The sequence below is a fragment of the Anastrepha obliqua genome, chromosome 1 (genome assembly GCF_027943255.1).
Source record: "Anastrepha obliqua isolate idAnaObli1 chromosome 1, idAnaObli1_1.0, whole genome shotgun sequence".
NCBI lineage: Eukaryota > Metazoa > Arthropoda > Insecta > Diptera > Tephritidae > Anastrepha > Anastrepha obliqua.
Window position 1 is genome coordinate 75535399 of NC_072892.1, and position 13215 is coordinate 75548613.

The following is a 13215-nucleotide window of genomic DNA, read 5'->3' on the forward strand; positions in this document are numbered from 1 at the left end:
GGACGGTTTCATGTGTTTGATGGCCCCTAAACCTCATCGCTAAAGAAAACAAGTGGCACACTGTTGTACGTCAGTTTGTGCAGCTGTCTGGTGGCACAAATGTCGGCCGAAGGATGCAGAATAAATTGCCGGCTAAAATAGCACGCGCATCTCTTAGGCTCCGGAGAAGCACGAACGTTGAAGGTGAAAGCCACCTTGTCATTGTGCTTCGTCGGGTACGACAGGGACCTTACGGTGGACCAGAGTTTGCTCACACCAGAGGTGAAACTACAGGACTTCAAATGCTCTTCCCATTTGCTCCGCTTCTGTTGGGTTACCAGTTGTCGTATCTCGGAATTGAGATCCTTTATCCGAGGATCCCCTAGATCGACCTGGCGTAGGCGATCACGCTCGTTCACCAGAACAGCTGCTTCTGAGCGGGTATGAAGCGAGCCGCGGCAGCTGTGATCGCCTTGCGGAATGCGCGTTCGCCTGCGCACACATCGGTGGGAATGGGGACAGCGGCGAAGATGTCTTCAGGAAATTCCGCGATTCAGGTCCAATCAGCTTTGTTGAAGTTGATGTATGAGCGGTGATCCGCGGAAACAAAGCCGCACAGACTGGATATATAGAAGTCATGCGTAAATAACTGGCCCACAAGTTGGTAACGAGGATGTGGTAACAAAATGGTGCGGAAGCGCTAGTTGGATTCTGGTTCACCACTCTAACCAACCATGTCTACAAACCTGTTTTATTTGCCGGCGCGCATTTTATTTAGTTTTTACTCTGACGTTTCTGTTTACATTCGTAAAATTAATTAACACAGGGTTGTATGTAAATAAGTAGGAAATAATCTAGAATTATTTTGTAATCATAGATTTTGGGAGGGAAATTATATATGGGTAGTCTCGCTTTTCAATTACGTATAATCTACTTATATTTGAACGTATTATAAATATTATATTAAAATTGGATAAAGCATGCTAGCTGTGTTGCCATTAGTTCGTGACTTTTATTTAGCAATCCCGGGATCGAACTCTGAACAATTATAGAGAGACGTTTCATTTCGAGAGACTCCTAACAATATTTATCCCATATGTAAAAACAAAATACATGAGAGTTTTTGTAGTTGTACAAGTATTACCAAATACTAATACACTGCTATGACGTCAGTGATGCAAATAAACAAACAAAAAGAAGACGAAACTGTCAACGCATGATATACACACACGCTTTCTTGCCACGGGATCATAGAGAGGAACAGGTAATGTTCAACACATTTACAATTTAACACGCGGCTTCCATTTTTAATATATTGTTCAATTTAAAAATCACAAAACTTAAAATTTCTTATTCATCAAACTAAATATTTAGTAACAAGTAGCTTCTTGGCTTTCTCTTTGTTTCTTCGCTACACTGACACCATCGAGTGTCAAAACAGCGAAAACAAGTAGCGGTTTTCGGAAGCTGCTATATTCTATATTCTGTACACCGTGTAATGACGTTAATGTGAACCAATAATAACCTCAAAGTGTTCGATTGCGTGTTTGTTTATCTTTTAAGCAGTGCATATACTTTCGACGATTTCGTTATTTAATGCTGTGGAACTATATTTAAAAGCAATTATAGCTAAATAAAAGAAAATCGTCTTGTCTTCCCATTTTGTACTCGGCACTGTGTCGCACTTTTATATAATAAAATCAATAACATTAATTACTTCGTTACAAAGTTAAAAATAGACAGCACATGTACGAATCCATTAGATGACGAATGTGTGATATATTCTCTTTAACAACTAGATTTTAATTGGAAGTATGTATATATCTTTTATATAAAATACAAATGCATGAAAACACATATTTTTTTTTACTAATTCGTTCTATATATTTACGACTAAATAAGTAGGACTCTATTTCTGAATAACATGAGAGGAAAGGTAAAGTTCTCCTAATTCCAAGTTTGTGATTACCCGCCGACCTAAGGACCTTCGCGCACGGGTCCTATCGTCATCGGCAGTACATTATTTTTTATGTAGCGACGATGACGATACGCGTGCTTGTCCGCACACAATGTAACTAACTATCGTTGCATTCGTGGTGGAATCTAAAATTTTTCCTATCCGAAAGAGGTCAATACAGACTTGAAAAAAGTCCGCTATTTTCCCACTATCCAAACCCGGGGGAGCCATTTGAAAAATTACAAACACCATTTTCGCAGAGAAAATATGAATTACTTGGACCAAAATACCCAACGAGCAAGAACCATTGAAGTTTTACTAATATTTTTATTTATCCATTAATGCAGCGTAGCTACAAGTGAAATGAAGTAGGTAATACTACAATTGCATTTAAGCAAAATTTAAAAAAAGAGAAGTTAAATACCAGGACTAAACACACATTTACAACTACTGAACCGGACAGTATACAGACAGACACTAAATGGCATTCATCAGGAGACGCTTGCCACCTTCCTAAACTCCCGAACTCTAAATGCTGTCATCTAAGTCCAACCTCCACATATTGCAAGCTTCAGCTATCCTATTCTTCTATAAAAATTATTGCCTCGAATCAAGTGAACCACCGTAGCCGAATGGGTTGGTGCATGACTACCATTCGGAATTCGGAGAGAACGTAAGTTCGAATCTCCGTGAAGCACCAGAATGAAGAAAAAGTTTTCTAATAGTGGTCGCCCCTCGGCAGGCAATGGCAAACCTCCGAGTGTATTTCTGCCATGAAAAAGTTCCTCATAAAAATATCTGCCGTTCGGAGTCGGCCTGAAACTTTAGGTCCCTACATTTGTGGAACAACTGTAGACGCACACCCACAAATAAAAGGAAAAGCTCGGCCAAACAGTCAAAAAGGGTGTACGCGCCAATTATATATATATACAGGGCCCGCCATCTATCGTTACGGATTTGAACTAGGTATTATTTGAAGAATAGTAACACTTAGCTGTCATGTGATTTGACAGAAAATTAGTTTTATTCTTCCGCTGAACGAAAATGGTTTGTTCCGAGAAATTGAAGAGGAGGATATTGGTGGCATTCGGTACCAACAAGATGGCGCTACTTGCCACACAGCGAATGCTACGATCAATCTTTTGCGCACTGTCTTCGAAGATCGCATTATCAGCCGCAATTTTGATATCGTTTGGCCGCCTCGGAGCTGCGATTTGACACCATCTTTGGGGTGCCGTCAAGGCCAGTGTTATGCCAACAAACCAGCAACAATTGATGCACTGAAGACCAACATACGCGATGTCATAGCTGAAATACAGCCGCATACAATCGAAAATGTGTTGAAAAATTGGACCGATCGTATGGCTAGCCGAGGCAGCCATATGAATGAAGTTGTGTTTCATCATTAACCGGAAGGATTGTACCTCAAAATAAAAAAAAAAAACAATGGAAAAATATTGAGTAGTTTCTTTTTTATAGCATTTTTAATTCCGTAAAGTTATATGGCGGACCCTTTATTCCCTGTTCTATTAAACAGGATGCGCTTGGCTGATTATTGAATAACCAAACGCTGTCTGCTCGAGCATCGCCCTCACTGACGTTGGTTTAATTATCATGGTCTACATCCATATCAGAATTCTTGAGCTACAATCACAGGATTTTCCTTCAAAGGTACCTAACTTCACGGATCACTTCAATATCAACCGCACTCATATTGATTTCTTCCATTCATTTACTTGTTTGAAGTTGGATGGTACTGTCCGCCGTTGCCAGTTTACCTGACCAGTATGGCAGGGACTCTATCCAAATTCAGATAAGCCTTTGCACGTTCCTCTTATCTAGTGCACAACATACTTCCGAGAGGGAATATGCAACAGGGATCGTCTATCTGGCCGGCATCATCATCATGGGTACAAATTTTAACGACCATCTGAGAAATTTGGAAGTAGTTCTTCAGCGCATTGCATCTGCGGGATTACGATTGAAATCGAAAAAGTGTGCATCGGAAATGTGGGACATAAGACGACAACAAAAGGCGTCAAGCCAGACGAGAAATGTTCAAGAAATGTGCCAAAAGCGCGAATTTTTCTAGGACTGTGTACGTATTACCGTCGTTTTGTTTCTGGATTCTACATAACCTTATTAACAAGAATTGCGCTTTTGTGTAATAAAAAGCACAAAAGGCAGCGTTCCCGCACCTTCTTTGGACTGTGTCTATGTTAGCGTATTTTGTCGCGGGAGAAAAGTTTGTTGTGGACGTTAGTGCATACAGAATATCATAAAAAAAATTATTGAGATGAGTGGGCCGTAAAACAAGTTATATACCATCGCTTAGGTATGGGGGCTTCAGGGCGAAGAGTGCCCGTGTAAATGGCATAACCAATTTTCATATTATCTGAATTAAAAATTTTGTTCCGACGGGTTGGGTCCAGAGGGATAGGGGGGTTAGATGAGTGGGTTTAATGGGGCATGTGAAAAGGTGGTTAGTGTCGTGCGGGATGCCTTCACATGCTAGACATATGTTTAGTATGTCGGGGTCGATTCTGGATAAGTAGGGGTTTAACCTGCTACAATATCCAGAACGTAATTGTGCCAAGGTTACACGGGACTCTCGGGGAAGTTGGAGCTTACTGAGCAGTTTGTTGTGCTCCTTAACAGGTAGCATTAGGGCCTCGTTATGTAGATGTTGTATAGGTGACATCAGAAGACATCCTGTCACGGTCCTTAATGCAGTGTTTTGGCAGGTTTGAAGCTTCGTCCACTGCGAATCACTGGTTCCAGGCGACCAGACAAGCGCAGCATAGTTTAGAACCGGTCGGCCTACTGCTTTAAAAGTCGACAGCAACATTTCCTTGTCTTTGCCCCAAGTGCTGCCGGCAAGCGACTTGAGAACCTTGTTGCGATTCTGTACTTTCGTTGCAATAGCGGTTGTATGCGCTGAGAAGGAGAGCAAGCTGTCAAAGGTAACTCCCAATATTTTGGGATTGTTAACCGTTGGAATTTGTGTATCAGCGACGTGAAAGTTGAGTTGTAGCTTGACCTCCTTTGTCCAGGTGGTGAAAAGGGTCGCCGTGGATTTAGTGGGGGAAAGTTGTAAATTCCTCGCAGTGAAGAAGCGAGAAAGACTGGCGAGGTAGTCGTTTACCTTGGAGCATAGCCCATTATCGTGCAGTCGTCGGCGTATGAGGCCAGGGAGACTCCCTCTGGTGGCTGGGGGAGTTTCGAAATGTAGAAATTAAAAAGCAAGGGGAAAGGACACCACCCTGCGGTACTCTTTGCTTTATTTTCCTCTGCTTAGATGTTTGGTCTCGAAATATCACTGACGAATGACGACCACTCAGGTAGTTCGCAGTCCACCTCTTCAGCCCTGGCGGGAGTGTCGACTGTCAAATATTATCTAGTAGCGTGGCGTGGCTGACTGTATCGAAAGCCTTTTTTAGATCGAACGCTACTAGGACAATACTCTCGCTGGGGCGGTTTTGGTTGAGGCCGCTGTTTACCTGGGTATTAATGACGGTGAGTGCCGTGGTGGTGCTATGCACTTTTCGGAAACCATGCTGGTGTGAGGCTGGGGTCAGGTGTTTCGTAAAGAGTGAGAGTAGAAGGGCCTCAGGAGAGTTCACTACTGGGGAAAGGAGAGTTATCGGGCGATAAGATTCCACTTGGTTGGCGGGTTTCCCAGATTTCAGTAGTGGGACCATTCTCCCTAATTTCCACTTATCAGGAAATGAGAGTGGCCACAGACAAGTTGAAGACCTTGGTGAGATATTCTACTTCCAATGGACCAAGCTTTTTCAGCATCAGCATGTTTAGTCCGTCAGGCCCAATGGCTTTGGGTTTCATGGTTGGTCATTCCGGTACGTAAACCATCTACCATGAGAATGGTCGAAGCGTTGTGCAATGTCGCGGTTCCAAAAAGTGCACAATAACAATGTAATTGTTACTTTTATAAGCGGTGAGGTCCGATTGGCCATCAGAAAGCAAACGCTTCCGTAAGCGAATGTCAATCTGTCTGCGGTTACTCTTGCCATCCTTCAAATATGGGAAGCAGGAAGGGTAGTCGCACTACTGACGTATTGGAAACTTGCCAACCCGATATCTTTTATATCCGAAGTAGTAAAGACTCTTGAAGCCTTCTTACTCCCGGTCTTAACGGAATATCTCATCCCACCTCCATATCAGCATGGCTTCCGCTCATGCGATAGAACAGTCCATTCCACACTACTAGTTGATACTGAATAATCCTTTCTGTCGCTGTGTGCAATTTTCAAATATTGCTTAAGAAATTTATTTAAAATATTTATCTATACAAGTTTTTGAAAAATGTATCAGTTCTCAATTAGAATAGTTTAGTTTTAACCACTTTTCCCATGATCTTTGCAGAGATCCTTTTCTCTAAACCGTGATGAATCTGCATCTGGGACCTGAACGGGTCTCTCAAGTGTTTTTTTTATTGGTTACCACTCGAGTTCTGTAATACACAAATCCATGTATATTAATTTCATTAATTTTTTACAATTTCAAATACAAATATGATATGGGTTTACATTTACTTTGGTGAGTGTGAGCACCATAAGGAATGTAGAACAATAAGCGCTTGAAAACTGTTCACAGTCGATAATCGCACAGTAGTCGGGTATCTACTGCGAGTCGACATTCGCAATAGAGGTACAAAACTTAAATATGGTTTATGGTAATTTAGTACCTTTATCGTCAGTAGCATTTCAAGATTAAATATCTAACTTTCCTCTAATAAATCCACGGATACCCTATTTACCACCTGGACAAAAGAAGTCAATTGAGAACTTATGGTATGTAGGTGCTATACCGTACATATCTGTACTATCATTTATAGTATACTTATGTCATGAAAATAATGTAAATATTATTTTATGTTTCGCTATACCTAAAGTACCCATGTGAAGTGCTTACTATAAATTTCTTCGCGGAATATTATCTAAGATAAGTGATAAGAGGCAGTTTTACAGGGTATTAAACAATGTAAATAGTGAGATCTTTAATACCATGTTTAATTTCATAGTCTTGGGCTATAAATTAACCTATAATAAGTCTTATGCTACAATCTACAGTATGTATCAAAATTTAGGAAATAATATGTTTATGCGTCGTTTTTTCAGTTTGTCGAATAGATAATGAAAAACCAACGTTTGTATAAGTATACCTCACAGAAATAAAAAATAATGTGCAAGGGTATTTTCATATGAAAAACTATAAAGAAGCAGGAGAGAGGTTCAACCAATAATTTGAATATATATTTAGAAAAAATAGGAACAAAAAATTATACAACAAAAATTCCACATGATTAAACTTATTAAATTAAAAAAGAAATTAAAATAACTTCATATCAAATATGTATATATATGTGCATTGGCCTTTCTTTACATTTTTTTCAACGTTTCTATAACTTCCGATTTTCTAATAATTAATATATTTTCCATTTTGACAAAGGACATCATTTATACGTTTAGGCATAGAGTATGTCAAGTTTTGAAGAGTGAAATCACCTATCTGATCCCACTCTTCCACTAAAGCACCTTTCAGGTCTTTGATTGTCTGAAACTGCTGACCATTTTTATAAATACGGGCCGGCAATATTCCCCAGAGGTCCTCAATTGGGTTTAAATCGGGACTTAGTGCTGGCCAATCCAGAACTGAAAATGTTTCCCGCAACTCAATGAAAACATCCTCTAATATTTCAACACAGAATTCTGCGTTGGTTCTTGTCGGAATAAAACAAATTGGAGACTTTCCATTATGTCCGAAAGCGGCCCAAATCATCAAAGACCCACCACTGTAGTTCCGCTTATGGCGCGTTTGCCGTGGTTACCTAAGGTCCCGCCAATATTTCTGGCAACCATCTGGACCATCTAAGTTGAACTTGTTTTCGTCCGAAAATACAACGTTTCGGAGTTCGTTAGTCCAAAATTTATATTTTCCAGCAAATGCTAAACAAGCCTTAATGTGGCGTGCTAATAGTGTTGGTACCGGTCCCGCAAACAATATTTAAGTGTTCCGTCCTCGAACAAAATTTGATGTATTCGTCTATCGGTTACCTTAAGACTTAAATGGTGTTTGATTTCCTTGCAAGACATTCCTTTTTGAGCAGCCAGATGACGAATTTCTCGTTCATTTGTTAGCTGGCCTGTCGCTTCGTTTGAGTTGACCATATGTTTCTGGATTTTTAAGAAAGTTGCTGATGGTATTCCTATGCCGATTTATTTTAGCAGTAATTTCATGAATACTTTTGCCAGTTTCGCTTAGCCCTTTAATCAGCTCTTCACCGGATAAATGGCTTTCACGTGGCATTCTACAGATTAACCCATCAATAATTCAATTATTCTTTGTTCAAAAGAAGTAATCTATTTTACATACATTTTTCTTTATGATACTAATGCAAATAATACACAATTTTTTGATAACTTGCTCTCTATGCTTGCCAAATCAATACTGATCTCTGATTGCACATATATTTATTTCATATGAAAACCAAATCTCGCAACACAAACTTGTAATAACAGTACTAAGAATAATGACTAAACAAGAATTTTGTAAGGAAATATTTTAATTGGACTGCAAATACAGACTTTGGCATACCAAACAAAAATGTACCGTTACTATCAAGAAAGATATCGATATAAAAAACTTTGCACATATACTTATTTCTGTGAGGTATTTTGAAAGTGGAATTATATTCGGGTAGCAGAGAAAATGAATGGAAAAAAAGAAATATAAGGAAAATAGAGAAATTTCCAAATTTAATTAAAAATGTGCGAAAAATTAGAACTCCATTACTCAAAATGAGTTTAAGGATATATTATAAGTATATGTTGAAGCAGCAATTGTAGCAGTGTAAGGGTATATGATGTATAAAATTTATGGTAGCCGCCGTAGCCGAATGGGTTGGTGCGTGATTACCATTCGGAATTCACAGAGAGGTCGTTAGTTCGAATCTCGGCGAAAGCAAAATTAATAAAAACATTTTTCTAATAGCGGTCGCCCCTCGGCAGGCAATGGCAAACCTCCGAGTGTATTTCTGCCATGAAAAAGCTCCTCATAAAAATATCTGCCGTTCGGAGTCGGCCTGAAACTGTAGGTCCATGCATTTGTGGAACAACATCAAGACGCACACCACAAATAGGAGGAGGAGCTCGGCCAAACACCTAACAGAAGTGTACGCGCCAATCGATACCGATCCCCAGTGATGGTTTCGCTTGGTTTTAACAGTTCATAATATCATAAATAGCACCAACTTGGTCCCACCAAATACATAGCATAACCTTCTCAGCGTGAATATTCGGCCGAGGCGAGGACGTAGAAGCAAGATCGGGCAGTCCAGTCCCCATGACTTTCTTTTCCTTTAATTGCTGTAATGAATCCATTTTTTATCACCCGTCACGATGCGATGAAGAAAAGCCTTCCTTTTTGCCATTGGAGCAGTTGTTCACAGGCGAAAAATCGACGTTCAACATCCCTTAGTTTTAACTCATAAGGAACCCAAGTCCCCTGTTTCTGAATCATTCCCAAAGCATGCAATCGCTTCGGAATGGATTGGCGGGGAACTCCTAATACTGAATAAGGCTCTTCTTGCGTTTAACGTGGATCCTCATTGAGCAATGCCTGCAATTCAGTGTCTTCGAAGGTTTTTGGCCTTCCTTCACGCGGACGGTTGTCAACATTAAAACCACCGTCTTTGAAGCGACGGAACCAATCTTGTCACGTTGTATCACTTAAAGCAGCATCTCCATAAACTTTTTGTAGCTCTCGATACACTTCAGCCGCGTTTTTTTTCGAATGAAAGAGGAATATCAATACTTCCTGCAAATGACGATTATTCGGCACAAAATGAGACATTTTCACAAGACCATAAGTATATATATCAAAATCACTAATGTGTCGAAGCAGTTTGTTTACCATATGTCTAAGCTTGGTTTATGACGTTTAGGTTATGTTAGAATCAACTAGCACACAGCTGACGGCACTATTGACAAGCAGCGGGAACTTAGTTGCGTACCTAATATAGTGGTTTCCAATAAGAGGTGTTCTTTTGATATTCAAAGAAAAATGCTATTTTTTAATATAAATGATCGGATATGTATTTCATTATAAAGAGGAAGGTATGCCGTTAATAGTGGAAAATAACATCAGGCAAATGACCACCACGACCACGCTTACAGGACAATAAACTTTTCATGAAATTTTCCATAACCGAATTGCAAAGTGGCTGCCCTATGTCCTCGATAGCCTCACGAATTCCATCTTAAAGGTCTTGAATCGACCCTGGGCTGTTGGCGTAGACCTTCTCTTTCACGTGGCCCCAAAGAAAAGGTCACAAGGTGTTAAATCACAAGATCTCGGTGGCCAATTGTGATCACCTCTTCGAGAGATAACGCGGCCCGGAAACTTTTCCCGTAAAAGATCAATGGTTTCGTTGCTTGTGTGGTACGTAGTGCCGTCTTGTTGAAAATAAACCTTGTCCAGATCAGTACCATCCAATACCGGCCTTAAAAAAATCGTTAATCATCTCTCGATAGCGCAATCCATTCCAAAATAACACCTGTTATTGGAAACCCCTTTATATAAAATATGGTTATACAGGGTGGCTGATGAATTTTGCTACATTAAGAAACGCAAATAACTTTTTTTTTAGTGTATGGAATTCATTTATTTTTTTTTTTCAAGTTGAAGGTCATTAAATTTTATTAGCTTAACTAGTTTTAAAAATAATTGAATTTAAATGCCCCCCATGCTCGTTGACACAAGTGCGGCATCTTAGTAAAAAGTTGTTCATTGCTGCTTTGAGAGTTGCGACAGGAATAGCCGCAATTGTTGCCCGAATGGGTTGTTTTAGTTCATCCAAATTTGTTGGCTTTGTTTTATAAACTTCTTGTTTACATAAACCCCACAAGAAAAAGTCAGGTGCAGTAAGGTCAGGCGACCTGGGGGGCCAACGAAATTCGGAGTTTCTTGAAATCAGTTTATTGGGAAATTTTCGTCGCAACTCTGTCATAACAGTCTGGGCTATGTGAGACGTTGCCCCATCTTGTTGAAACCACACAGAGTTGAAAGGAATTCTCTTTCGGCGTAGTTCTGGAGAGAAAAATTCTTTCAGCATTTTCAAATAACGGTCTCCAGTAACCGTAACGGTGTGACCATTTTCTTCAAAAAAATAAGGCCTGACAATACAGCGTGAAGAAACCGCACACTACACTGTCACGCGAAGAGGATGCAATTCCGTCTCGTGGAGTATCTGTGGGTTAGAAGTACTCCATATTCGACAATTTTGTTTGTTCACATTGCCGTTTAAATCGAAATGGGCCTCATCAGACATGAAAAGGCAGTTTAACATGTTTTGGTCTTCTTCCACCATTTGCAGGATCTTCTGACAAAATTCCAAGCGAATCGGCAAGTCTGCTGCATTCAGTTTGTTAACCATTTGAATTTTGTAGGGAAATAAGTCTAAATCTTTGTGCATTATTGTTTGCAAAGACTGTCGGCTGACACCAAGTTGAGCAGATAAGCTTCTTGTTGAAACCCTTGGATTGCTTTGTATAGCTGCAGCTACAGCAGCGATCGTTTCCTCCGTCCGAACTGGTGGGTTTCGATGATAAGGCCTTCTTGCGACTGTTCCTTGCTCAGCAAAATTATTCACCAGTCTCATTATGGTCCATCTGCTCGGGGGATCGCCGCCAAACATCCGCCTGTACTCTCTCTGTACCAAAACTACGGACTCCAGTGCGTGATAGCGGCGGACTATCCAAATTCTTGTTTGCGTGTCCCAGTTATCCATTTTAATAAATTTTAAAGATCAATCTGCAAATTAAAACAAAAATGGAACAGATAACTTAAAAAGAAAAAAAGTTATTCAATTTTTTTTGGTAGCGGCTTTCATCAGCCACCCTGTATATATAATATATTGTTATATATATAATATGTTGTTACAAATGCAATATACCTTAATCCGTTTATTAAAAAAAATGAACTCTTGAATAAAACTACAAAGGCGACAAAAAATTTAGTTATGTTACATACTGTAATTAAATACATCGATATTGGCTAGCAGCTTAGATAATAGATTGTATCTCTTTAGTTAGCAATATTTTAGCGATTGCTTTTATAGTAACGAGATACGGCAAATAAAGTGTATCACAAAATTAAGAACTTAGTGCAAGCTCAGTAGACTAAGAGTTGGTAAGTTCAGAGAACTAAAAGTTATTTTTGTACCAGAAACTATTCTCCAAATTCAACTTGTACTTTCTAGCTGATCAATCTGCGAAATCCATCCATCCACTTTCCAGCAATATATTTTGAATTTAATACGACTGTATGTTAGCAGAATTCTGTCATTCCGTATAATATAGTATTAAAAAATATTATATATACATTATGTTGCTATGATTTCGGCTACGTTACGAAAAATGTGTGGAAATGGTTCCAAAATCGTAATTTTTTCGGGTTAAGTTTATGTTTTATGTGGAGTACTGCTAGGTCAGCATTTTCCGGTCAGATTATCCGGTTGCATAGTCGTTAATCGGAGAGAATTAAACAGTCTTCTTTTAATTCCAATATAAACCTATGAAGTTGAGGTTTGCAGAGGTTTTATAAATAAATCTCGGTAAAACCGTTCGAAACCCAGAAAATGATCCGCGGATACTGATTGAATAAGGCAAATGCCCTTGCCTCATTCTCCAAGGCAAAAAAACAGTGGCTCAAAGGTACGAGGCGTTCAAAACTATTAAAAACGAGACTTTAAAGGAGTTCACTTGCAAAATGAAATAAAAATGTAAATGAAATAAAGATGTTAAGGTAGGCTGAGTGAGGTTTATGTATTCTTTTATTCCTCGTACGTGGCTGAACTCCAGTAAGCAACTGAATTTCAAAAGCACGTTTCGGTCAATTCAAAGGCGTTTACATTTTAAGGGTTGTATTTTTGGGTAGAGATACTTTATAATGAAGTAAATTTTGAGTATAAAGAGATAATTCAAATTTTGTATATAAGAAGTTAAATACAGCACAATAACAGTTGTAACGTAGAATTATAAATTATAATGCGTTAATCGGTAACATCGCCTCCCCCATGAGCCGCATTAAATCAACATCAAAAATGCATTTTTGGACGCAGATCTCCGTACAATTCCACGTGTGTTAATGATTTTTTAGCGTCTTCAACTGTGGCGAGCGCTCAGCGTCTGCCTCTTGTAGCTCTAAATCTGAAGGCACACGATGTGAGAAATATAATAGAAGCAGTATATTTATGGAAC

The 13215-nt window shown here is 39.3% G+C and overlaps 1 protein-coding gene across 2 annotated transcripts in view; it reads left to right on the plus strand.

Annotated features, from left to right (window-relative positions):
• The first annotated feature begins 1495 nt into the window (after positions 1 to 1495).
• LOC129245765 (equilibrative nucleoside transporter 1-like) overlaps positions 1496 to 13215 on the plus strand; it is a 53797-nt gene continuing 42077 nt past the window's right edge. Inside the window, exon 1 of one of the 2 annotated variants that reach the window (XM_054884148.1) lies at positions 1496 to 1791. The gene's annotated coding sequence lies outside the window, so the exon portion shown is untranslated. The remainder of the gene's footprint in view (positions 1792 to 13215) is intronic. The other variant, XM_054884156.1, reaches the window with a different exon arrangement.